Consider the following 27,963-nt stretch of genomic DNA (forward strand, 5'->3'; position numbering starts at 1 on the left):
GCCTATTAAGTTACTCAGCACATAAAAACTAACCATGCTATATTTTGGGGGCCTCTCCCCTTCTAAGATGACCCACACTCTGTCTGTAGAGGGTGTTTCTCTCTAAATCCCCTTCTTACTTGTCACTTTGTCTCTTGCTGAATTCTTTCTGCAAGGAGACATCAAGAACCTCTAATTCACCAGCCATAGAAGGGAGAGCATATTGGTCAAAAGAGACAGTTATGCTGCATTAACAAGACACCCCCAAAGGAGCAGCTTACTGCACTTCACATCCAGTGTGAGTTGGCTGTGGCTCTGCTCCCTGTGACTTGGCTCTGGCTTCAGGCCGGCAGAGCTACCTCTGTCTGGACCATCATGGGCTGGCTTTTAGAGCAGCAGAAATCATACCCATCAGTTCTGTCCACATTTATTCAGTTAAAGTAAGTCGTATGGCTATGCCTAAACTCAACAAAATGGGGATATTTAATCCTGCAAGGAGGTCCACATCAGGAGAGAAACTGGATTAGTGGGTGAAAAGTAATACTATCAGCCACAGAGAGCCAACAGAATCTCCTACTGGATTGGATGTGGGGTATGAGTGAAGGAAAAGTGTCAAGAATAATGTAGAGATGTTGGTCTGAGCAACCACAAAGAAAGATCACCATCAACCCAAAAGGCAAAGCTACAGCTAAAGGACAGCAAGGAGACCAAACCAGTCCACCGTAAGAGAAATTGACCCTGAATATTTGTTGGAAGGACTGAGGCTGAGGCTGAAGCTCCAATACTTTGGCTACCTAATGCTAAGAGCCGACTCATTGGAAAAGATCCTGATGATGCAAAAGACTGAAGGCCAAAGAAGAGTAGGGTGACAGAGGATGAGATGGTTGGACGGCATCACTGACTCAATGGACATGAATTTGAGCAAACTCTAGGAGACAGTGAATGACAGGGAAGCCTGGCGTGCTGTAGTCCGTGGAGTCACAAAGAGTTGGATGCGGCTGAGCAACTGAACTACAACAACAAGTAAAGTGGTTTATAGTAGAGGATTAAGAGTTGAGTCATGGGCATGATTGCGTCAAGTTGTCCATCAGATATACAAGTAGATATGTCAAGTGGGAGGCTGGATAATATAAGTGTGGATTTCAGTTCTGACATCTGGACTAGAGACACAAATCTGGAAAACACAGTCATATGGTGGTACTTAAAGCCATGAGCCCAACTTGATCCCCAAGGGTATGTAGGTGTGGCTGAGCCTGAGGCATGATGACATCAAGTTAAGGAAGAAGACAAGAACCAACTGACCAAACTGAGCCTGAGAAGAACTGAGCAGTGAGGAAACCCAAGCAAGTGCTGCAAAGGCCAAATGAAGACATTTTATCAAAGGAGGAAAGAGGGGCAAATCATGTCAAATCCTATCAAAGACCTGAGAAGTTTATTATTGGATTTTACAATGCAGAGGTCCTTTGGTGACCTTGAGAAGAGCAGTCTCCATGGAGTGGCAGGAGTAAAGCCTAAATAGAAAGGATTTGAGAGAGAATAGGGAAGAATTAAAGCTAGAGTATAAACTACACTTGAATTTTTGCTACAATGAGGAGCAAAAAAACAGGAGCTGGTTGGAGTGATGGGGTCAAGGAGGCTTGTTTTATTTCCCTTTTAGGGTAGGATATATTAGGTTGGTGCAAATGTAATTGTGGTTTCGGAATAAATTTTACATCATCACAACCAGGCTCAGACAAATCTTTATTAATCAAAATAGGAATCATTACTCTGCCAACAAGGTCCATCTAGTCAAAGCTATGGTTTTTCCAATAGTCATGTACGGATGTGAGAGCTTGATTACAAAGAAAACTGAGCACCGAAGAATTGATGCTTTTGAACTGTGGTGTTGGAGAAGACTCTTGAGAGTCCCTTAGACTGCAAGGAGATCCAACCAGTCCATCCTAAAGGAAATCAGTCCTGAATATTCATTGGAAGGACTGATGCTGAAGCTGAAACTCCAATACTTTGGCCACCTCATGCAAAGAGCTGACTCATTGGAAAAGATCCTGATGCTGGAAAAGATTGAAGGTGGAAGGAGAAGGGGACAACAGAGGATGAGATGGCTGGATGGCATCACTAACTCAATGGTCATGAGTTTGAGTAAACTCCAGGAGTTGGTGATGGACATGGACATGGACTGCAGCCTGGCATGCTGCATGGGGTCACAAAGAGTCAGACAAGACTGAGTGACTGAACTGAACTGACAATCAACATATTTTTGCCAACAAGAAATAAGTTTGCTTATTCCTGTGGCATAAAAATATGTGCTCCAGGATTCAACAAACTCTTGGAAAGCATTTTCTGCCTCCTGCTGGTTGTGGATGTGTTTTTCCTGCAAAAGGTTCTCAAGATGCTTAAAGCGGTGGTATTCAGTTGGCGAGAGGTCAGGTGAATATGGTGGATGAGGCAAAACTCCGTAGCTCAATTCTTTAAGTTTCTGAAGCACTGGTTGTGTGACATGTGGTCAGGCGCTGTCCTGGAGAAGAACTGGGCCCTTTTTGTTGACCAATGCAGCTGCAGGTGTTGCAGTTTTCAGTGCATCTGATTGACCTGCAGAGCATACTTCTCAGATGTAATGGTTTCTCCAGGATTCAGAAAGCTGTAGTGAAGCAGACCACCAAACAGTGACCATGACCTTTTTTGGTGGAAGTTTGGCTTTGGCAAGTGCTTTGGAGCTTCTGGTAGGTCCAACCACTGAGTTGATCATCACTGGTTGTTGTACAAAATTCCCTTTTTGTTATATGTCACAATCTGATTGAGAAATGGTTCATTGCTGTTGCATAGAATAAGAGAAGACAACACTTTCAAAATAATGATTTTTTTGATTTTCAGTCAGTTCATGAGACACCTGCTAATGGAGCTTTTCCACCTTTCCAATTCACTTCAAATGCCAAATGACCATAGAATTGTCGGTGTTGAGTTCTTTGACAACTTCTCCTGTAGTTGTAAGAGGATCAGCTTCAATGATTGCTCTCAGTTGGTTGTTGTCAACTCCTGATGGCCAGCCACTGTGCTCCTCATCTTTAAGGCTGTTGTCTCCTTTGCAAACCTTCTTGAACCACCTCTGCACTGTACATTCATTAGCAGTTCCTGGACCAAATGCATTGTTGATGTCGCAAATTGTCTCTGCTGTTTTCCAACCCATTTTGAACTTGAATAAGAAAATCGCTCTAATTTTCTTTTTGTCTAATGTCATTTTCTTAGTCTAAAATAATGTAAAATAAACAGCAAGTAATAAGTCATTAGCAAAAAAAATTAAAGTAATAAATGTGCATTAAATTGATGTATAATATAACCACATTTAAGAATGTACTCCAATATCAAACAGCAAAGTTCAACAATGCAAAATTGTACTTACTTTTGCACCAACCTAATAGCATAGAAATAAATGCTGATGGGAGTGGATCCAGTAGTGTGTGGGAAGTTAGATGAGAGGAAAAGGAAAGAACTGCTACCATGAATGTTCTTAACTACCTAAGAGAGGATGGGAGGGCTCAGCTTTAGACAGGAACAGGGATGGTCCATGAGTTTCCCTGGTAGTTCAGGCAGTAAAGAATCTGCCTGCAATGTAGGAAGCCTGGGTTCAATCCCTGGGTCAGCAAGACCCCTTGGAGAAGGAAGTGGCAACCCACTCCAGTATTCTTGCCTGGAGAATTCCATGGACAGAGCCTGGCAGGCTAGAATCCATGGGGTTGCAAAGAGTCAGACATAACTGAGTGACTAACTAACACACACACACACACACACACACAGATGGTCCATCCAGGCACAGACGGGAAGGATGCAGATGCCATGTAGACTGATGGAAAGAAGAAAAGGTGAGTATATTTAAGTTCTCTTCTTGCTGCTCTCATTTTCTCCATGAAGCAAGAAACACGATCATCAGCTGAGAGTTTAAAAATGAGGAAGAAGAGTTAGAGATCTGAGGAGAAAGGTAAAGTGTGAGATATTTACTTCAGATAGAAATCAGAACAGTTGTTGTCTCTGAAGGTGGTGGTACAGGAATGGACTGGCAAGAGACTTAAGGGAATTTTCTGGGTGTGATGGTAATCTTCTATATCTTGATGGGGGTGTGGGCTACACAGTGCATGCATTTGTAAAACCATCACACTTATAATCTGCACATTTCACTGAGCATAAGTTACCCCTCAGTTTAACAAGAAGGAAGAGGAGGAAGAGGAGGGGAACAGGGAGAGAATAAAAGTCACCCAGGAGGATGGAAAAATGGATGGAGAAGTGTGGTGTTAAAGGCCCACTTCAGGTTAACAGTCATTAATTCAATCAACATCCAGGTGATGGTGTGTTATTCAGCTCACACATTTAGCTGTACAGGTACAGGGCAGAGTTGGGTTGATACAGGACTGTGGTTTTGCCAAGCAGGTCTTGTGAAGTGAAAGAGCTATGCAAGGGAGTGTTTGTAATGATTGATTGCAGTGATTGTGGCTTTCAAAATAAGGCTGAATGCTGTGTGGACTGAATATCAAATCCGTTAGCACACTAAAATAGATACCTTGACTGTCAAGGTAGCAACATTCATGTATTTTAGAGAAAACACTTTCTTGTTGATCTGTCTAGTAATCAGCTTCATCGATGCTTCTAATCATCTCTGATTACATCTTATCCTGTTAAATGTATTCATGTGATCTTTGAAGGCCCCCCTTTGTGAGCTCAGAAATACATTATTCAACACAAGCACATTCTCTGGCTATCCCCCACTTAGCCAGTGATATGTCTATCCTCACTTTTCTGAGTTTTAGGTAGTAAATTCTGCTACTGTCTTCTGCCAGGACTGACCTCATGGTAAATGCAGTGAATAATGGCCCAGGAGATAAGATTTCCGTAGTGCAATCAAATTTCTTACCTCTGAATGCAACATTTTTTTGCCTAACGTCTCGGCTAATATCTGAATGTCACCAGAATTATAGTGTTCCAGCTTGAAGTTTTAATCATAAATTAATATTCAAGGAATCTTGTTATCAATAAATTATACCTTACACTTGAAATTTCCCCTCCTACTTTCTGAGCTCCCACATTTGGACAGAAGGATGAAGAGTTGGGAAACTTCCAAGACAAAGAGTTTCATCTTCAGACTGACAGCCTTCGTGCCCCTCTCTTCGCTGAAGACCCCACTCATGGTCCCACTGCTCCTTGCTGGGTCTGCAAACACAGCAAAGAACCTCTCTTTTGCTCCTTGACCCTGCAATCCTTTATCCTGCACCCCCTACAATTCATCCACACCAGTTGTTTGAGACAACTTTAGTGGCTTCCCCAGTGGCTCCACGGGCAAAGAATTCGCTGCCAGTGGAGGAAATACAAGAGACGCGGATTCTATTCCTGGGTCAGCGAGATTCCCTGGAGAAGGAAATGGCTACCCGCTCCAGTATTCTTGCCTGGAAAATTCCATGGACAGAGGAGTCTGGTGGGCTACAGTCCATGGGGCTGCAAAGAGTCAGACATAACTGAGTGCACACACAAACACACACAAGGTCATTTTGAAGGGAACATAGGCAGGAAAAGGTTAAGCTGAGTGTTAGGCTGGACTTCCTTCAGAGTCCAAAGGCAACAGGAACCTAAGATGTTGACTGTTACAGGGTTCTGCTTGGGCTCAGACCCAATCTGATCACATCTTGAATCCAATGCCCTCATATCTAAGCATCTCCCTCGAAGAGATTCTTGCCTTTAGTTTTCAGAAGGAAAATCATCTCTTCTGGAAAATTGTGTCCCTCTCCTAAAGGAACCCATTTTCATCCCAGAATCTACCCTCCTCCCCCTAACTAGAGAATATCCCTCATCCAGGCCTTTCAGCAGGGTCTCCAGAAAGATAATCAACAGTTAGACATTGACACCCTCATGGTCCTCTAGATGGCCAGGGGTTGGAAGGGGAGGGCTTGTCCAGAGTGAGCATAGCCCTCCCACTCACTCTTCTTTTGCAGATTCCCCACAAGGGTGAGCTGAGGGCATCCACCTGTTTCCTAATACCTATTATGTCAAAGTTGACTCATTACACCAAGTCCATTCACACATCCTCCAGGGACAAACATGATTGCTCATGAACAGTCTAGACCCATAATGAGGAAGAAACTATTTAGTGAAATCAATACTTTTCCTTCCACAGAGTCAGGAAGTCACCTTACTATACAGAAGAGAATCTAGTTTCTCTCTCACTCCCACATTTTTGATGGACACTTCCTTGGTGAAAAAGAAAAATTTCGAGATACACGCACCCCAGTGTTCATAGGAGCACTATTTACAATAGCCAAGATATGGGAGCAACCTAAGTGTCCACTGACAGATGAATGGATTAAGAAGATGTAGTACATATATACAATGGAACACTACTCAACCATAAAAAAGAATGAATAATGCCATTTGCAGCAACAAGGATGAACCTAGAGATTATCATACTAAGTGAAATAATTCAGAAAGAGAATGACAAATATTGCATTATATCACTTATATGTGGAATCTAAAATATGACACAAATAAACTCATCTATGAAACAGAGAAAGACTCACAGATATAGACAACAGATTTGCAGTTGCCAAGGGACGGAGGTGGGGTGGGGGATGGATTGAAAGTTTGGGGTTAGCAAATGCAAACTATTACACAGAGAATGGACAAACAACAAGACCTTACTGTATAGAACAGGGAACTATATTCAATATCTTGTGATAAACCATAATAAAAAAATATGAAAAAATGTAAATATATGTGTAGTCACTTTACAAATAAATACAGTCACTTTGCTATACAGCAGAAATTAACCACATTGTAAATGAACTATACTTTAATAAAAGTTAAAAAGAAAAGCTTAGAGACAAGCCTCTGTTGTGGGCGTGCTCTCATTTTGCTGAGCTCTTGTCTTGTTTAAAGCGAAGCAGTGGTCTCTTGCTAGTTCCCACACTGGTGATGCTAGGACCTGGGTAATACATTTCCTGGGTACCCTTCTCTCTCCTCCTGCTGATCTCCTTTAAAGGATCAGAGTGGGGCAGAGAAGGGTTCATAGCCTGATGACACCAGAGGCGTGTATTTGACATCAAAATTGAAGATTGGGGACCTATACCTGGGGTAAAGTATGCAATAGGGGAAGAGGCACAAGAGCAGACAGCTTTAATAACACACGGAGCAGGTCACAAATGGATTTATAGGCCACACTGTTCCCAGGCCTTTGACTGCGTGAGGAAGGAATTCTGAGGCCCAGCTTGGTCAGATTGCTGGCTCATCAGTTGCCCAGGAGGCTCCGAAAGAAATAAAATGTTGAGGGCAGTCCAGTAGTTAGGACTCTATGCTTTCATTGCCGAAGGTGAGGGTTCAATCTCTGGTCAGGGAACTAAGATCCCATAAGCAGTGCAGCCAAATAAATAAATAAATAAAATAAAAATAAAACTCTGAGGTCTGTGAGTCTCACAATATTTTTTTGCTTCTGAGTAACAAATGAAAAAGCAATTCAACAACTATTTGTTAAACATATATACATCTTAAAATACTGATAAGATGGTGAATAAAATCGAGAAGTAGTTGGCCAGGGATAAACTGGTTATTAAATATTAGTACAGATAAAATAAGATACCAGTAGTAAAATACGAAGAGCTACTATAAATCATCAGTACTTTAATGCCAAAATCTTAATTCTGTTAAAGTTTATTCACGCCTATTTTTATAAATCCCAATTATTAACACTATTACCTAAATTTGCCCAGAAAATGCTTTCACACACACACATTACTTCATAAAAAGCCTATAAGCAGAGTATTATTATCTTTACTTCTATTCATGAGAAAAGGGCTGGAGGAATTCAGTGGCTTGTTCAAAATCACATAGCAAAAATGAGACAGCCACCCACATCAAGGGGACATGCCTATTTCTGCCACAAATCTTTGATAGATCTCTTCCCTCTGCTTGAAACACCTCTCCCCGAGGCTTTGCCTGGCTGGATTCTCATCATCCTGCTGTCATCTCAAATGCTTGTCTCCAGAGGACTCTTCCCTAAACACCCTGGTCTAAAGTCACCATCCCTACCCCAAGTGCCTCTCTACCCCAGGAGGCTTTAAAGTATTAAAGCTTCCCTCAAGCAAAACGGGCCCACCACCTGTTCACCTGCTGTTTTTGTAAATACAATTTTATTGAAACACTGCCATGTCCATTCATTCACATACTATATGTGGTTGCCTTCCCACCACAACTGCAGAACTGAGTAGTTAAGACAGAGATTGTATAACCACAAATCTAAAATATTTATTATCTGGCCTTTTACAGAAAGTTTGCCAATCCTAGCTCTATCCCATTGCTCCATTCATTTTCTTGATAATACTTTTCATAACGTGTGTGTGTGTCCCCTGCTTTTAGAATGTAAGCTCCATGAGGGCAGGGTTCATCTGTGGTCTTCACCATTATATCTCTAGCACCTAGGTGATCAATAAATACTGTTGAGTGATAAATGGCTCTTGGTTCATCCCAAGATGATTGTCTCAAGATGATCATCCCAGATGATTGTCTTTATAGTTAGGATAAACAAAGGAGGGAAATATGTGATCTCCTTTGCTGTAATGTATTTCATTGGCCATTAACAGTACTTTTTTTGCTTTAAAAATAGGTGTCTGAAGGGCATTGTCATACAATTTAAGATTATTACATTAAATTATTTAAATTAATTGATTGTTATTTAACCAATATTAACCAGGACGGTGTGCTGCAGTCCATGGGGTCATAAAGAGTCAGACATGACTTGGCGACTAAATAACATTTAATTTTTAAATTGTAATAAAATGTGGCATTTTGATAATAATATTAATACTCATTGATGAAACTTCAAAATCCACATTAGTCTAAATTCTTAACATTGTATATGTTTTTTCTGATAAAACAGAGCTGGGAAGCATTACCTACTAAAAATTACACAGTGGGGCCATTATAATTTTATGCCATACCTTATTTCTTCCCAACTAGAAGAACCCTGAAACATTCATCATAGAGAATAAATGAGAAAGAAAACTATTCTGTTTCTTCCAGCAAATTCCTATTTGGCCTCATCTACCACCACCTCTAGCCTATCGCTCTGGCCCAAAAGACCAAAGAAAAATTAGGGCGTGGTGAGACAGTAGTTAAATGAGGTTACCAGAAGTTGCCTGAGATGAAATAATCAGGGGAAAGAATTTCTAAAATGGCACTCCCCAGTAAGATCCCCTGCAAACATAACCCCAGGTATTGAGAGATTGGTAGTCACTTGTGAGTTTTAGTTTGAGTCAGTGACCAAGAGTCCAGTCACCTCTGAAACAGAAGACACAGCATGTGACCTTGATTGTCACCTCTGCAACACTGCGACCTCATCACATATCCTTCTTTCAAAAGTCTACTGTGTCATTTAGATTGTCCAGGGTCTTCCACTTAAAATGTCAGATAGTTTTATGTTCTAAGCCGAATGACTGTGTTTTCCTCATCTTTTACTCATTCTCCCCCAAAAAATTTGTATTTTTTTTTTAAAGCTCTTAATCAGAATTGAGAAGCTTACCAGCAGATATTATCAGAACTCTTAACATACAAAACCAGTTTTCTTTCCCTGCTTTCCCCAATATGTGACTTCAGAATTTAGGAATAAATGCCAAGGGAAAATTTTTAAGGTCTTTTACTTTATGTTTATTGTTCCTATGTCAAGAATACCTATTGTGATAGTTTTATTCAAAGAGGAGGCTTACTTCCCTTCTCTGAGCTCCATGTGAAAGGAGTTCCCATGGCTAGAAAACAACAATACACAATGCCAGTACTTCCCTGAAGGACAGACCCATGGAAACTTAAGTACATTTTGTATATAGTGTGTTTATTTAATTTACCCTGATTACCATATCGAATCTAGCATCCCTAATCCTTGTCTATTCTCTTGCCCTGCTTTATATTCTTCGTAACATGAGTCATGTTGTTACTGTTATGTTATCCATGTTATATTACCTTACTTGTGGTAGTATCTGTCTCCCACATTAGCACAGAAGCCCCACGGTCTTATACTCTGCTGAGTCCTCAGAGCTTTGAACAGGACTAGCACATAGTCCCAGGGATGGGGGAGCCTGGTGGGCTGCCGTCTATGGGGTCGCACAGAGTCAGACACGACTAAAGCAACTTAGCAGCAGCAGCAGCACATAGTAGGTGCTCAGTAAACATGAGCTGAGTGCATTGGACAGCTTTGGTTGTCCTTGCTGATCATATCCTTGTACTCTCATATTGTTTCTGGGAATCCCTTTAAGTGCCTTTGATTGTGGTAGCCCCACCCCTCCAACTCTTCTTCAGAGAACAGCTCTGGGATTACCCGAGCTGTTTTGCCACCTCATGCAGAGGACCTAAGTGCCTGGGTGCTTACACCTCCCCTGGGCACCCACGGCCAGTGACTGACTGAGGGCCCAGCTTACTTGCCCATAAGTCCTCAGCTCAGCATCTGTTTCTACGGAACCAAACCTAAAACCCTGAGTAATTGAACATGTGCACGCTATTTCACACAAACTCGAATCATTCCTTAAAATGTTCGCAATAATAACAAAAATGTTGACCACATTTCATTTGATTCCACAGTAAAGGATTGACATTTCCCACATGAATCTATGGTACAATGAATGATGTGGGGCATTTTCTTTTCGGCCATGCTGCATGGCATGTGCGATCTTAGTTTCCTAACCAGGGATCAAACCCGTGCCCCCTGCATTGGAAGCACAGTCTTAACCACTGAACTGCCAGGGAAGTCCAATCTGGGGCATTTTAGAAAGGGTTTGGCTTCAAAAGTAATTTCACAAACAATAACTATAAGCATTGTGAAAAAGAAATGGCTGATTCAGCCCCATTAACTATGCAGAATTATACTTCTCTTGATTAATGCTGTGATTTGAAAAGCACTGCTCTTTTAAAAAAAAAAACAGAATTATAACAAAGAAAAATTAAAAATGCATTTGCTCTTAATGTTGCCTGCTTCTCATAACTTCCTGCAAATGTCTTCATTTCTCAGTCAAAATGTGGGTAAAAGAAGTTTACTCTGCATTCTCCAGAATATCATTAGCAAAAATGAGAGCATATCTGCAAGACTAATTTTGATCAAACTGTGCTTCATCTAAATATCTAAACACCAGGTTTGCTTCTGCAAATGTCCTTTACTTAGCTTGCCTGTCTCTCAGAATACATTTTCTTCTACTCGTACGGTAAAAAAGGACACCAGGTCAAAGGTCAAACCCCAAGTATAACTGACAGATTTAGAAATAGATAATGGCCCATATTTTGGAGTAGAGGTCAATATAATTTTCTGAAATCAATTCTAATAAAAAAGACAACCATTTACATTTTCATTTTCCTGCCCTACGAATTTTGCAGTGATGCAGGCAGCAGGCAGTTTCCAGTAACGCTTTTAGAAGTATGACTAACACTCAAGGAAATAAAAGATGACAGCTTTTATAAGCAGTAGCTTGAATTAGTAAGAAAATCTGAATGCCTCCATTTTTATACTTTCTGTTTTCAGGTATGTAGTCTCCACAGCTTCAGTCATCTTGTTACTTCAGCAAAATCTTTATGTCACTCCTGACACCAAAAATGTATTAATCAAGATCATCAAAAAGCTTGTGTCTCATTTTACTGGGTATGCATCTCTCAAGGCCTGCATAGTCCTGGCTCTGACGATACTACTACAACTTCATGGGATTGCTCTCTCTGGGGTTAGTTCTGAGGAACTGATTCTAGAATCTACACCTCAAGAGACTTTGTTCATTTAGTGATCTCTGTTTCCATGGACTTAGTGTGAACTCATGCTCACTGTAGTCATTTTTGGTCCTGACTCTTACTCTTTTTCAGAAGCCCTGGGCCCACTCATTGGCTTCACCCCAGCTCTTCCCCCACTTTAAACGGCTCCAATAGGACTTCCAGGGCATCACATGTTTGGCCCATAGCGGAGTATCCATTTTCAAACATCTCATCCAACTTTCTAGGGCAAAATATCTATGAAGATACATAAATGCTAAGAATTTAACATAGTCACAGAGAGTGCAACTTCTATTTATTTTATGCAAAGAATCAGGCGACACATGCAAAAATTTTGATAACTGTGTATTTGTGACTTGAGTTTAGCATTATCAAGACTGTGCAGAAAAGCACATCTGGAATCTTTCTGGGTATGTCTATTTAATATTTTGTTGCATAGTAATTATGTATGAGTTGTAAGCAGTTTTTATAAGTTGCTGATTATTTTGACCAAGCCACGTTTTATAGTTTTTGTTGCGTGTTTCTTTGTTTTTTAATGTGTATGTACATGGGATTTAATACTGTTTGTAAATATCAATATAAACATATTTCCCTAACATCATATGTAACCAAACAATAATGATCCTAGCCTAGAGACTGACTCCCAATTGCTGGGGTGACCAGGGAGCTGTCCTCACCCACACCTTCTGTGGTCCTAATTCAGCCATGAACTTCAGTCCTCCATCCAGCCCCCATCCTCAAACAAGGATAAGTTGATCATAAAATTCCTAGGACGTGTGAGGGAATGACATGGAAAGAAGAGCAAGGCTAGATGGGAAAGTGGCAGGCAACCCCAAATGAGAGAACAGGGAGGAGGGTAAATTTCTGCAACAGACCTAGAAATTTCTACAACCACTGGTATAGTCCTGGAAGTCCTAGGTGGGTACAGAACACTCAGAAAGGTCCACATTGATGTGAAAGCTATCATGAACCACTACCAGCAAGACGGTCCTGCAGACCCACAGAACTCCTGGCCAGCTCGCTACTTGGACTCATCCCAGGTGTTTCATTACTCAACCCACACAGTTTAAGTTATCAAATTATTTAGATTCTGCTTCTCCCAATTCTTTATAGTAGATATTTAGTGTAGATTTTGCTACACATACTTAAATGGGGAAAAGGGAACAGGAAAAATATAGGAGTAAAATAAATATATGTTTTTAACCAAATGATATCCTACTTCAAGAGGATGCAGGAAATCAGGTAGTATTAGGTCATCCAGGCATGACAGTGGGGCTCCCTGGACCAGGGGTGTGGCTGCAGGGCAGAAGGAAGTGGAGGTATTCTGAAAGCCATTTTGTAGTTAGAATCAACAGAAAGTGAGGTTGGTCAGGTGCAGGGTGTGAGAAGCAGGAAAGGTCAAAGGAAGCCCCAGATTTCCGACTTATGCCTCTGAGTAGACGTCAGTGTCATTTATTGACATAGGAAACACAGAAAGAAGAGGAGGTTTGAGCAGAAGCAATGAGGTGTTCAGCTTTGGGCCACTGGTTCTGAGCTACCTGTGGGACACTTCAGCAGACTTTGAAGATACAGTTGTGAATCCAAGCAAGAAGCAGCCACTGATGTCAGCAGTGACAAACAGTGGCCCTCTGTTCTTTGCAGCCAGGGAGGCCTCTTAAAGACAGGCTGATTATCCCACTCCTGGGCATATATCCAGATAGAACTATAATTCAGAAAGATACAATCACACCTATGTTCATAGCGGTAGTGTTCACAATAACCAGGACACGGAAACATCCTAAATGTCCGTTGACAGATGAATGGATAAAGAAGATGTGGTACATATATACAATGGAATACTACTCTTTTTTATTTCACAAAAAAGAATGAAATACTACCATTTGCAGCAACACGGATGGACCTAGAGATTACCATGCTAAGTGAGGAAAGTCAGATAGAGAAAAACAAATATCATATGATATGACTTATATGTAGAACCTAAAATATAACACAAATGAATTTATCCATAAAACAGACTCATAGACATACAGAGCAGACTTGTGGTTGCCAAAGGGGAGGGGTAATAGGGGAGCAAAGAATTGGGAGTTTGGGATTAACAAATGCAACTTATTATATATCCTGTTACATAGCAAAGGGAACTACATTCAATCTCCTGTGATAAACCACAATGGGAAAGAATACAAAAAATAATGTATATATATGACATGTATATGTATATTTAATATATAAAATAATGTATATATGTTTATAATGTATGACTGAATCACTTCTGTACAGAGGAAATTAACACATTGTAAATCAACTACAGTTTAATAATATAAAATTTTTAAAAGTATGGGCTGACTGACTGGTAATTACATACATTGGAGTGCATCTCCTTTAGGGCCATTAACACACTCTGTAGCCCTCTTTGCTTACACTGCTCTCAAATAAATAGCACATCTGAAAGATCAATGCCAATTCCACATCCATTAGAGTCTGCAAATCAAAATTTGCTGTCGAGTAACATGTGAAGTGAAACAAAATGGCACTCAAAGGTATGTAAGAGATTCTTCTGTGCTAACTGATACTTTTCATGAATCTCTCTGTCATCATTCATTAGGCACAATTTTCAACCCTGGGCAAGGTGGTACTGTGTCACCTTCCAGGGGAAGTCACAGACACAATCAGAAATGGTGCTGATTCATAAATGCCTCCTAGTATGTTGTCTATCACATCATCAACAGCAATTGTCCCCATTTGATACACTGCCTGACAAAAAAGAACTTTCTTTTCTCCTGAAATTTGAAACCCAATGTAAGCTGGAGTTGAGTTCACCTTTCTAGGACAGGGATATCAACATTTCAGTGTTGCAAACCAACCAAAGCTAATTTAATCAATCAACAACTGTCAGATTAAAAGGAAGACTCTTGCCTCTACAAACTCACTACTGAGTGGATGTTATAGCAGAAATCTCAGACCAAATGTTTCCCTGTATAGAAATAGCTTCATAATCAGGAGAAAAACCTGGTAATTCTAAGAGAAGTCCTTGTTCTCTGTCCTAAATAACATGCAATTAGCATACTGCAAGAAGAGGGCCCTCTAAGTCAGAGGCAATGATAATCCTAGGGTTATCAGGTGGCATCCACTGAGTAGGGAACACAGGACAAATGGTATTCTAGATCTTGGGTCCTAACTCCAAACATGTTTTCCTGCTGTTCTTATTTATTCTTGTGGTTTATTTAATCAAAGGAGGTAGGACCCATTAAGTCTTTGTAACTAACCACATATCATTTACACTGTGGATTCCACCAGTAAAATATTATTCCTAACATCTCCTATGCTAATCAACAAGTCCTATGGTATAGCTTAGATGCCTAGGAATTTCCCTCGTGGTCCAGGGGTTAAGACTTCACCTTTCAAGGCAGGGGACGCAGGTTTGATTCCTGGTAGGCGCTGCAGCTGTGACGGACCGCACAGAAGCGTGGCCATGCAGAAACGTGGCCAAGAGGAGCTACACCTCGCCCAAGGTCAGGGGTGGCAACGGAGAGCACCAGGCTGCGACGGCGCAGGAGCGGCCGAGAGGAGCTACTCCACGTTCAAGGTCAGGAGGGGCGGCCATGAGAAGATACCCCTCCTCCAAGGTAAGGAGCAGCGGCTGTGCTTTGCTGGAGCAGCCCTGAAGAGATACCCCACGTCGGAGGTAAGAGAAACCCAAGGAAGACAACAGGTATTGCGAGAGGGCATCAGAGGGCAGACACCCTGAAACCATAATCACAGAAAACTAGCCAATCTGATCACAGGACCACAGTCTTGTCTAACTCAATGAAACTAGCCATGCCCTGTGGGGCCACCCAAGACTGACGGGTCATGGTGGATAGGTCTGACAGAATGTGGTCCACTGGGGAAGGGGATGGCAAACCACTTCAGTATTCTTGCCTTGAGAACCCCATGAACAGTATGAGAAGGCAAAATGATAGGATACTGAAAGAGGAACTCCCCAGGTCGGTAGGTGCCCAATATACTACTGGAGATCAGTGGGGAAATAACTCCAGAAAGAATGAAGGGATGGAGCCAAAGCAAAAACAATACCCAGTTGTGGATGTGACTGGTGATAGAAGCAAGGTCCGATGCTGTAAAGAGCAATATTGCATAGGAACCTGGAATGTTAGGTCCATGAATCAAGGCAAATTGGAAGTGGTGAAACAGGAGATGGCAAGAGTGAACGTCGACATTCTAGGAATCAGCGAACTAAAATGGACTGGAATGGGTGAATTTAACTCAGATGACCATTATATCTACTACTGTGGACAGGAATCCCTTAGAAGAAATGGAGTAGCCATCATGGTCAACAAAAGAGTCCAAAATGCAGTACTTGGATACAATCTCAAAAACAACAGAATGATTTCTGTTCATTTCCAAGGCAAACCACTCAATATCACAGTAATCCAAGCCTATGCCCCAGCCAGTAACGCCAAAGAAGCTGAAGTTGAACAGTTCTATGAAGACCTACAAGACTTTAAAAATGATTCACATTAAAAAAAATAATAATAATAAGAGAGAGAGAGAGAGAGCAATCCTATTTAAAAAAAAAAAAACAACCAACCACTAGAGGGAACCTCCTTGGAAGCAGACTCCTAGTTAGAAGGCTTCCAACCTTGCCTGGAAAATGTATTTATAGTTTAAGCATCTCCAAATGTTAGTTTTAGGTCCCCAGGATTTACATTAATGTTAACTTAAACCTCTATATATCACAAACAAATATTTTAAAGCAAAAATCACACAAAGACAATATGACACTCTGGTGCTTAATTTTGTTATTGCTTTGATGTTAAAAAATAGAACCAAAACTTCAGAGCATGAGTTATATTCCAATTATCTTTTGCTATGTAACAGATCATCTCAAAGCTTAATGGAATCTCACATACAGCATGGTGATTGTAGTTAATAATACTGTGTTGTCTACTTGAAAGTTGCTAAAGGAGTAGATCTTAAACATCCACACCACAAAAAAAAAAAAAGAAATGGTAATTATGTGACCTGATTTATAGTCATCAACATTTTGTAATAGATAAGTGTATCAATTCAACATGTTGTACTCCTTAAACTTACATAATCTGCCAATTATATCTATTAAAAAATAACTTAGAGGATAAAAGAACAATCATTTATTGCATCACAAATCTACAATTTGGTTATGGCTAGTTGGGGGGGCCACAGTTTCCCTCTGCAACAGGACATCTGGTGCCTCAGCTGAGGAACTGGAAATAATGAAAGTGGGAGAGGCACTTAAATTCCAGGAAGTTCTGGACTCACCTGTCTGGTCCTGAACTTCGAAGACTCAAACGGACTCAGCTGGAACTGCCAAGCTGAACATCCATAGGTGGCCTCTCTGTGTGTTCTGAGCTTCTGACAGAATGGCAGCTGGACTTCCAGGGGGAGACCCCCCAGAGCTAGTGCTATGAGAGGCTCAGAAATTGCACAGCTTCACCTCTGCAATGTTCTATGGTGACAAGCAAGTCCCAAGATGCCCCAGATCCAAGGGAGGGGAATGAGACCTCATCTCTAGAAGGGCAGTGGAAGGTTACACCACAGAAAAGCAGATGGGAATGGGAGATGTCATGGTAGCCCGTCTTTGGGAAACACAAGCTACACAGGCTAGGACACCAAAATGAGTAACACACAGTCTCTGGGTACTTATCCTCAAATAACTCATAATTTAGTTGTGCAAGTAGAAAAATCAACTATTAATTACAATCTAAAACAGATGACAATAGATCAGGGGTCAGCAAACTGAAGCTCACTGCCTGTTTTTGTAAATAAATTTTTATTGGTACACAGCCATGCTTATTCATTTATAATTTTCTACAGCCGCTCTCATGCTACAGTGGCAGAGCTGAGTCATTTTGACAGATAACATGTGGCCCGCAAAGCCTAAAATATTTATTTACTTGCCCTTTAGAGAAAAAAATGTGCTCACCCTTCCAGACGCTTCTAGTATAAAATGCTTTGGCAGTACTGAGGAGGGAAAAATTTAAACTTCTGTGGGAATTTCAAAGATGTCACCCAAAAAAGGAAAAAATTTAAGCTAATTTTTATTCAGTGATTTATTCTTATTTACCTTGCTTGGGGCTTCCTTGGTGGCTCAGACAGTAAAGAATTGGTTTGCAATGCAGGAGACCTGTGTTCAATCCCTGGGTTGGGAAGATCCCCTAGAGGAGGGCATGGCAACCCACTCCAGTATTCTTGCCTGGAGACTCCCCCAGGACAGAGGAGCCTGGCCGGCTACAGTCCATAGGGTCACAAAGAGGAAGGATTTAAGGATATTTACAAAGATAAGCAGCGGACAGCAGAAGTGTTGGGAAGCAGACATTCCAGGCAAAAGGAAGAACACACAATAAAATAAGTCTAAGCAGGTGAAGAGGGTGGTATGTTCAGAGCATTAGAAAGAGCTCCATGTATTGGACCATGTGGTGGATGTTCCAGGCCCAGGAAGGAATGAGAGTTCACAGGAGAGCCAGAAATATGAAATTTGAAACATGGAACCCAATAACTCTCAGGGGAGCAGTGATGAAGGCTGAACCCAGGCAGTGCCACTAAGAATGAAAAAGCAAGATTATGTCCAGATACCCACAGAGATCATTATCTCTCTTATTCAGACGTCTCTTCCTTTGTTACCTCATCAGATCAATCTTGTCTAATCAATGTTTCTAAAATGGCAACTCCTTCTGTGAGTCTTTGTCTCCTTACCCTGCTTCACTTTTCTTCCTAGAGCTTAATATCAGCTACCATTTTATAGTTATTTGTCCACTGCCTATTTAAGAACTTGGACTTTATCTGCCTTGTTCCTTGCTGCGATCCCAGTACCTGACACACAATAGATGCATTTGTTGAATGAATAAATAAAAAAATGTCAAAGGGCAGTGGCCACAATTCAGAGACAAATGGGAGAAATGGGAGGTGGGCAGAGGAAAACACCAGGGATCACTCCAAGTTTCCTAGCTCAAATGGCTGGGTAGATGCTGCAGCCATCAACCATGGGGAGAAGAACAGGTTTGGAGGGGAATTAGGCATTGGGTAAAGAGATACAGGTTTGATTTTCGACGTACTGAGTTCAAGGTTCCTGGGAAGCCTCTTCGAGGAGTTGTTGAATAGGCAGCTGGGGATATAAAAATGAAGATTAGGAGAAAGGAACAGATCAGGTAGATTTGAGATCACCTGAGGACAGGAAACAGGTGATGCCATAGGAGGATATGAGATCTTCCAGGAAAAGGCATCGAAGAGAGAGGTGGTGACTATATCTGGGAGGAGAAAGCACCCTTTATAGAGCTGCCAGAGAAAAAGCAATCCAGGAAACTTGGGGACAGTCAGAGAGGAAGAGACAAGAGCTGGTGTCAGATGAACCAAGGCAGGATATTTTCAAGAGGGAGAATGGCCAACAGATTCAGATACAGCCAAAAGCTTGTGATAGAAGAGGTGGTGAGGGGGTCCCCCAAGGAGTTTCTAAAATGGTCCCATGGTGACTCATACTGTTTTTAGCATCAGTTACAATTTAGAGAATTTGCTGTAATTTCTATGACTTGATCCCTTGCTTTCTGCCAGGCTTGTTTTCTGCTATGGATCTGCTCTTAGATCCACAGATCTAGAGACCAAAATCTTATTTCTATAGCTGAAAGTCTCTGCTGTCTCTGTGAACAGATATATCTGTGGTAAAGGGGATTTTAATCCAAGCCATTTTAATAATACCACAACTGCAAACTATCTGGGCAGATCATTAGGCTGTCTGTTCCCTGACTAATGAACTCCTGTCTTGGGTATGTAACAACAACAACAAAGTGTAGTCTTTGTTTTGAGTATGAATAGACACTTAAAAGGTTTATTTCATTCATTAATTGAGGTAATGAGGCTCTTCAACAGACCCAGCAGAGAATGCTTGGCTAAAGATGCTCAAAACTTTCTTTGAATTTCAACCAATGTCTTTCATCCTCTCCTACCCACTGTCATCTCGATTTGACAACTATCAGCCCACGAAACTGTTCTCTCCACGTCAGGACCAAACACGTCCTGACCAAATCCAATGATCCCTTCATTCTCACTGGCTGCTGCTCACCTGTTAGCTACCGTCTACCTTTACCCTCTCCTGGAAAGCTCTTTTCCTTTGGTTTCTCTGATACCAGGTTCTCCTATTTCACTACATATTTCTTCTTTATTTCTTTTAGTGGCTGGATTTTCCTTTTTCTTCTGTCCCTAACTGTAGTCTTCTCCTAAAATCCAGTCTTCAGTCTTCATCCTCTTAAACTCATCCTTGTCTCCTCTGCTTCTCTGTTCTCCTATAGTCTTCTAATTGGTCTTGTGGTTTACATATTCTATCAAAGATGTCATTACACAGAACACGATCATATATAATATATATGCTATATACAATATGGCATATATACAATGCATTAGTAAGGATGCTGCTTGTTTAAGTGGTCAGTGGTCAACTTAGAGAATTCCTTTGTATTGAATCTAAAGATATTCTGACATAGGATGTATATATATAAACAAAGCACTTTGAAAAAGACTATTGAAGAATTATCTAAGGATCAAATTGGGCAGAGTTTAATCCAGATTGAGCACAAGACCAGTTCAATTAATAAAATACATATTCTATTATAATTATATTACATTAAGATTAAATTTCATTAAAATTAAATTGTTAACTGAAGGGCACTGTGGTAGGTGCTGGGGCTTCCTTGATGGCTCAGATGGTAAAGAATCTGCATGCAATGCAGGAGACCCAAGTTCAATCCCTGGCTAGGGAAGATCCCCTGGAGAAGGGAATGACTACATACTCCAGTATTCTTGCCTGGAGAATTCCATGGACAGAGGAGCCTGGTGGGCTACAATTCATGGGGTTGCAAAGAGTCAGACGTGGCTGAGCAACTAACACTTTCACACTTTCACACATGGTAGGTGCTAATAGACAGAACAGCATAAAGGCAGTCACACGGAAGCTAATTAAAGCTATTTCTACAATTCATCACAGAGGTTAAGTGTACGTTACTTATTTCACACACTTTCTTTAATAAGAATTTAAATTATTTAATATTACATAGGTATGTCTTCTACATATTTAAAGCTTATCATTTATCTGTAAGCATTAAGACTTTAAAGTCTTTAAATAAATATTTTAGAATCTAAAAGTGTACATTGCACACTGATAATATTATAAAATTTTCTGTCATTCCCATCAAATACTAGATTTTGCCGGGCACCTGCTGTCAACAGATCCTTAGAGACAAAGACGTTAATTTGTTTCATGGAATGGATGAAGTCAGTTAAGCCCAGTCAAAAATAAACATGCAGCCCAAATACAGTAAGTGATATGAAAAGTTGGCCCTTCAATGGAATCCTTTTCAAGTTTTCCAATTTCTGCCACAAGTATCATTTTCTTACTGGTCCTCGGGCTTGATATCTTGGAGATTCCTTTGCCTCTGCCCACCCCTGTTTTACTTATCTCTGGCCTGTCTCCAATCACCACTCCTGCTCTTTCTTTATTTTCAGAGCCACTACCTGGTCTGGACTGTGAGTACTCCAACATGGATGAGATGAGATGAGAGATGGATGAGATGGTGAGTACTCCAACATGGAGAGTGAGATGGTTTCTTCACAGCCCTCCTGCTCCCAATCTCTCGCTGCTTCAGTTATTTCTTGCCAGATCAACCTTACATATGATGGCATGGCTTTCCATGTTTAAGAGTCATCAGAGGTTTTCTTACAATGTATTCCAGCAATCCCACTCCTGGGTATATATCCAGAGAAGACTCTAATTCAAAAGGATACATGCACCCCCAATGTTCATAGCAGCAGTACTTACAATAGCCAGGACATGGAAGGAATTCAAGTGCCCATCAATAGACAAATAGATAAGGAAGATGTGATGTATATACATATATGTGTGTGTGTTTGTGTGTGTCTGTGTGTGTGTGTATATATACAGTAGAATACTATTCAACCACTAAAAGAATGAAACAATGCTACTTGCAGCAACATGAGTGGACCTAGAGATTATCATATTAAATAAAGTAAGTCAGAGAAAGACAAATACCATATGATATCACTTATATATGGAATCTAAAAAACTGATATAAATGGACTTATTTACAAAACAGAAATAGACATTTCTATTCTTATCTCTATAAGATCTTATATTCTTATGAGAATATAATCTTATATTCTTATTTTATTACGTTTTCTTATCTTTCTTATTTTCTTATAGTCTTATATTTTTATTTCTATTCTTATCTATAGAGATAACAAATTTATGGTTACCAAAGGGGAAAGGGATAAATTAGGAGCTTGGAATTAAAAGATACAAGCTACTGTATACAAAATAGGTAGAGAACAAGGTCCTACTATATAGCACAGGAAACTATATTCAATACCTTGTAATAATTTAGAAAACAGTATATGTACATGAATTGTTTTGCTTCATACCTGAAACTAACACAACATTGTAAATCAAATATACTGCAATTTTTTAAGAAAAAAGCAATCAAAGCTTTCTATCACCTGTCACAAGAAAACCAAACTGAATCTGGACTACAGTTTCTTCAGTTGTAAAATGGCCATGCAGCTCTTGAGGGGTGATTTTCAAACTTTTGAGCAGCCCCAAGCATAAGCCAGATTAAAGGAGAGCTTCTAGATTAAAGCATACAAAGAAACCAGATCCTACCACCCCCACCACTGCCTCTTCCCCTTGCCAAGCAGCCTCCATAGATAAATCACTGATCTGACAGTCTCTAAGCTCCTCTCTTGCTGCTGCAATACCTGGGATTATCTCCTGAATTTAGACCCAGTGTCCCCCATCACAAAGTCTTGTCTTTCTTTACCAAACTTGGATTTTTCTACCCTGCTCAGGGTTCAGGACACTAGCCCAAATTACCCATGGACAGGATGAAGATTGAGGCAATGCAGAAGTTCAGCCTCATCTAAAGAACTTACAGGCCCAGAGTTGCCAGATCTTTCCAGTTTTCCAAACAAGCTAGAAATCTGACTCCTCCTTATAAAATCAAATCTCTTGATGTTTGTAGCTGTAACGGTTAATGTATGTGTCAGCTTGACTACGCTGTGGTGTTCCATTGTTTAATCAAACAGTGGTCTAGATGTTGCTGTGAAGGGATTTTGTATATGTGGCTAACATTTACAATCACTTGACTTTAAGCAAAGGACACTACTCTCAATAATGTGGGAGGGACTCTTACAATCAGTAGAAGGCCTTAAGAGCAAAAAACTAACATTTCCTGGAAGGAAATAAAGGATTCTGCTTCAAATATGTAACATGGAAATTTCATGAATTTCCAGTCAGTCGGTCTGCCCTTCAGATTTCGGATACCACCCCCATGATCACATGAACCAATTCTTAAAAATTAATCAGTCTCTTTATACACACACACACAAACACACACATATATACATATTCTTAAATAAACAAAATAAATGAAAAAGAAGAAGTATCAACTGAAACTGAAGAAATATAAAAAGCCATAAGAGAACACTATGAACAATTATATGCCAACAAATTCAGCAGCCTAGAAGAAATGGACAACTTTCTCGAAGTATACAGCACCCCCCAAAACTGAATCAAGAAGAAATAATTTGAACAGACCAATCACTAGAAGTGAAGTAGAATCTATATTACATACAAATCCTTGGTTCTGTTTCTCTGTAGAACCTTGACAGATAGAGTAACCAACTCAAATTTTTGTCAAATTCCATAGGCCAAACAGAACATATACCTGAACCCCACTTGCAAGCTATCAGTATGAAACTCAGTTCCCTACAACACAACTCATCTCCTCATGAGCTGCTGCTTCACACATACCAGGTCATTGCTGCTGTTGTGCCCTTTTCCCACTGGGAAAGACTTTTCTTCCCAGTTCATCTTCTCAACAAAATGCAATGCTTCCTAAAGGCACTAGGCTCAGGCTCTTCTCTTTCAGGAAGCTTCTATTATAATTTGATGCCATGATGATCCCCATGCATTACTTTTCATTCTTTCTACATTTAATGTTCACAGATAGGATGTACTATGTTATAGATTTATAGATTTATGATTGTTTTTAGATTTATGATTTCTTAAATTGCTCTCAAAATGTTATCCACCTTATCTTTCAAATAATAATAAAGATCTCACCTTTAGAGCTTGTTTGCCATCATTCTACAACTTGTACTGAAAAACAAATTGCTCTGGAAATGAGGAGACATGAATTCCAGTCTCAACTCTTTGGGAAGGTCATTAGGCATCTCTGGGCTGGATTTCCTTCATCTGTAAAACAGGATAGAACTAGTTAAAGGCTAAATTTTGCTTACTGCTTACCATGTTCCAGGCACTGTTTTATGAGCTTTACATATATTCATGCACTCACTTAATCCTTAAAATTTTATGAGGTAGGTAGTAATATATAGAGGGTTTCCCACGTGGCTCAGTGGTAAAGAATCTGCCTGCCAATGCAGGAGATGTGGGTTTGATCCCCAAGTCAGGAAGATCCTCAGGAAAAGGAAATGACTACCCACTCCAGTAGTCTTGCCTGGAAGATCTCATGGACAGACAAGCCTGGCAGACTACAGTCCATGGGGTCACAAAAGATTCAGATATAACTTAGCAACTAAACAACAGCTATATAGAATAAACTGAGACTCAAAAATATGAGGTAAATTGCCCAAGGCAGGCTTACAAGCATTGGAACTGGGATTTAGATCCAAGCAGTCTGGTTCCTAAGCCCATGTTCCCAGTCCCATACAGGAAACAGACTTCCAGTACATATTGCATAATTCCCAGCAGCTCTAAAATTCTATGATTCTAAAGTCACCTTCAGTGTGCCCTTTATTATAAGCCACAACAAGGACTCATTAAATGTTTATTTAAATGAGTCTACCACCTTTCAGTTCATTTCCATTTTATTAGCATGATGGCCTGTCACGTTATATATAAGCATATGGTGCTAGATTTGACTGGGACCACCACTGGTCACTAGTGACAGGTTCTAATCTCAAGGTCTGACTTGGCCATCAAATGTTCTGTCTCTGCTTCATCCTATACGTAGACGTTACATCACTCATAGGTCAGATATTTTTGAAGCCATTGTTTTCTGAAACATAAGATGAACAGGTGTCTTTACAATTAATTTGTAAGGCAGGGCTTTCAAAATGCATCACAGGCTACCACTGATCATACAGTTGGGATCAAAATAGACAGTTCCAGCTGGTAACATAAGCCCAGAACAAGAGGTAACTTTTTGCCAAAAAAAAGCAAAACCAGTGACAATAAAAGATGAGATTTAACTTAGATATAGCAGACAATGACCCAGTCATATACTCTTGCCCACCCCCGAGGTCTTCAGGAAATAGTTCCTACACACACACCAACAGCTTCCAACCACAGGCACCTGTGTCTTTCTGCCCCAGAGCATGCTCACCCCAAACATAGCACAGGCCTGAAATGCCAAAGAACTTATGTGGCCAAGAGTAACCCTCAACCAATGAGGGATAAATAATCAACTTTCTCTCCTACCAGCAGGATGGCTCTGGGGCATGTTCTATACATTTTCTTGGAGGAAGGGAAGGGAGGGCTGGTTGCCCCGCGTGCTGGCCTCTGGGGGCCTCTATGGCCTTTGCTGAGATGGACTCATCTGTTCACTAGCATCAAACTGGAGAGACAGTTTAAAATGCAGATTCCCAGTTTCTTTTTCTGGAGGTTTTGATTCAGAGAGACTGGAGTGAAGCTAAGAACCCATATTTTGAACAAGTCTCCCAGAGAGTTCTGATGTTGTCTGACCTTTGGGAAACACTAGCATAGCCCCTCCTGTTTCCTACCAAACACTGAACTTTCTGCTGTCCTGTGAGATAGGAAAGCCTCATGACCTACTGTCTCACACTGAGGTGGATGCACACAGCTTAGTATCGTCATTATCTTTGTTCATCATGAGGCATGTTGGGGCAGAGGATATAAGGCATCCATGGTAAATCTTGGCATTGGTGGCAAATAGACTGATATGGCAATTTAAATATGGTAATCATAGAATTTTCCCATCCAAGTACTAACCAGGCCCGAGCCTGCTTAGCTTCTGAGATCACACGAGATCGGGCACATTCAGGGTGGTATGGCCGTAGACTATAGAATTTTCAAAGTAGAACTGAGGAAGCAAAAGAAGAAAAAGATCTTTTGGTATTAATTCTAGTTATTTCAACACCATTAAAAAGGAGGAGGTTCTAAGAAAAGCCACACAAAATCTCTGAGGGGAAAGAGGAACAGTAACATGAAAAAAGACGGAAAAAAATTACGTGTGATCTTTTACTAAAATCTACATCTAAACCCTGATAATTATCTTACTTTAAAACAGCTGGAGTTGCTTGTATATTTTTGAGATTAATCCTTTGTCTGTTTCTTCATTTGCTATTATTTTCTCCCAATCTGAGGGCTGTCTTTTCACCTTACTTATAGTTTCCTTTGTAGTGCAAAAGCTTTTAAGTTTCATTAGGTCCCATTTGTTTAGTTTTTCTTTTATTTCCAATATTCTGGGAGGTGGGTCATAGAGGATCTTGCTTTGATTTATGTCGGAGAGTGTTTTGCCTATGTTCTCCTCTAGGAGTTTTATAGTTTCTGGTCTTACATTTAGATCTTTAATCCATTTTGAGTTTATTTTTGTGTATGGTCAGACAAAGGATTAATCTCAAAAATATACAAGCAACTCCTGCAGCTCAATTCCAGAAAAATAAATGACCCAATCAAAAAATGGGCCAAAGAACTAAACAGACATTTCTCCAAAGAAGACATACAGATGGCTAACAAACACATGAAAAGATGCTCAACATCACTCATTATTAGAGAAATGCAAATCAAAACCACAATGAGGTACCATTACACGCCAGTCAGGATGGCTGCTATCCAAAAGTCTACAAGCAATAAATGCTGGAGAGGGTGTGGAGAAAAGGGAACCCTCTTACACTGTTGGTGGGAATGCAAACTAGTACAGCCGCTATGGAAAACAGTGTGGAGATTTCTTAAAAAACTGGAAATAGAACTGCCATATGACCCAGCAATCCCACTTCTGGGCATACACACTGAGGAAACCAGATCTGAAAGAGACACGTGCACCCCAATGTTCATCGCAGCACTGTTTATAATAGCCAGGACATGGAAGCAACCTAGATGCCCATCAGCAGATGAATGGATAAGGAAGCTGTGGTACATATACACCATGGAATATTACTCAGCCATTAAAAAGAATTCATTTGAACCAGTCCTAATGAGATGGATGAAGCTGGAGCCCCTTATACAGAGTGAAGTAAGCCAGAAAGATAAAGAACATTATAGCATACTGACACATGTATATGGAATTTAGAAAGGTGATAACGATAACCCTATATGCAGAACAGAAAAAGAGACACAGAAATACAGAACAGACTTTTGAACTTTGTGGGAGAATGTGAGGGTGGGATATTTCAAAAGAACAGCATGTATACTGTCTATGGTGAAACAGATCACCAGCCCAGGTGGGGTGCACGAGACAAGTGCTCTGGCCTGGTGCACTGGGAAGACCCAGAGGAATCGGGTGGAGAGGGAGGTGGGAGGGGGGATCGGGATTGGGAATACATGTAAATCCATGGCTGATTCATATCAATGTATGACAAAACCCACTGGAAAAAAAAATAATAATAAAAAAATAAATAAATAAATATCAAATATTAAAAAAAAAAAAACACAGCTGGAAAAAGAAATTAGCAAGTATCTATCTATAACTGTGTACCTTAAACATTAGGTAAAATGTTTGCTCTTTGATATTTTATATAATAATGAATTTTATAACATCACTTTTGAAGCATTTTCAAATTGAATATTGTATTTTAATAAATAAATATGATTGATTTATGTCACTTAAAGTTGATATCAGCAAAATCTTCCACCCAAAGCAACTTTAGATTTCCAATCCCATAAAGTTTAACTTTTTAAAATCTGATTTGAAATCTTATGTCAGCCTACTTTTTTCAAGAAGAACCTTTACCTGATGTAATAGTCAGAACATACCGGGTTGGACTGCATTATAAATCACTTCAAGATTTCAGCAGCTTGACCCACCATATACATGCTCATCATGAGTAACCAGGGGAGTTCTGCTCATCCCAGTCTTTCAGGGGCCGAGCTGACAAGGTTTCATCTCAACATGTCCTTCCAAGTTCTCCACAGCACAGGGAAGGAAA

General features: G+C 40.3%; 1 long non-coding RNA gene across 1 annotated transcript; it reads right to left on the reverse strand.

Moving 5' to 3' along the window:
- Positions 1-1,816: 1,816 nt before the first annotated feature.
- LOC133072218 (uncharacterized) lies at positions 1,817-27,926 on the reverse strand. Its single transcript, XR_009696671.1, has 3 exons — positions 27,791-27,926; positions 23,900-24,031; positions 1,817-3,223 (listed from the first exon to the last, which is right to left on the reverse strand). It is a non-coding gene; the product is annotated as an uncharacterized LOC133072218 (long non-coding RNA).
- Positions 27,927-27,963: the final 37 nt, after the last annotated feature.

The sequence above is a fragment of the Dama dama genome, chromosome 18, assembly GCF_033118175.1.
Source record: "Dama dama isolate Ldn47 chromosome 18, ASM3311817v1, whole genome shotgun sequence".
Lineage (NCBI taxonomy): Eukaryota > Metazoa > Chordata > Mammalia > Artiodactyla > Cervidae > Dama > Dama dama.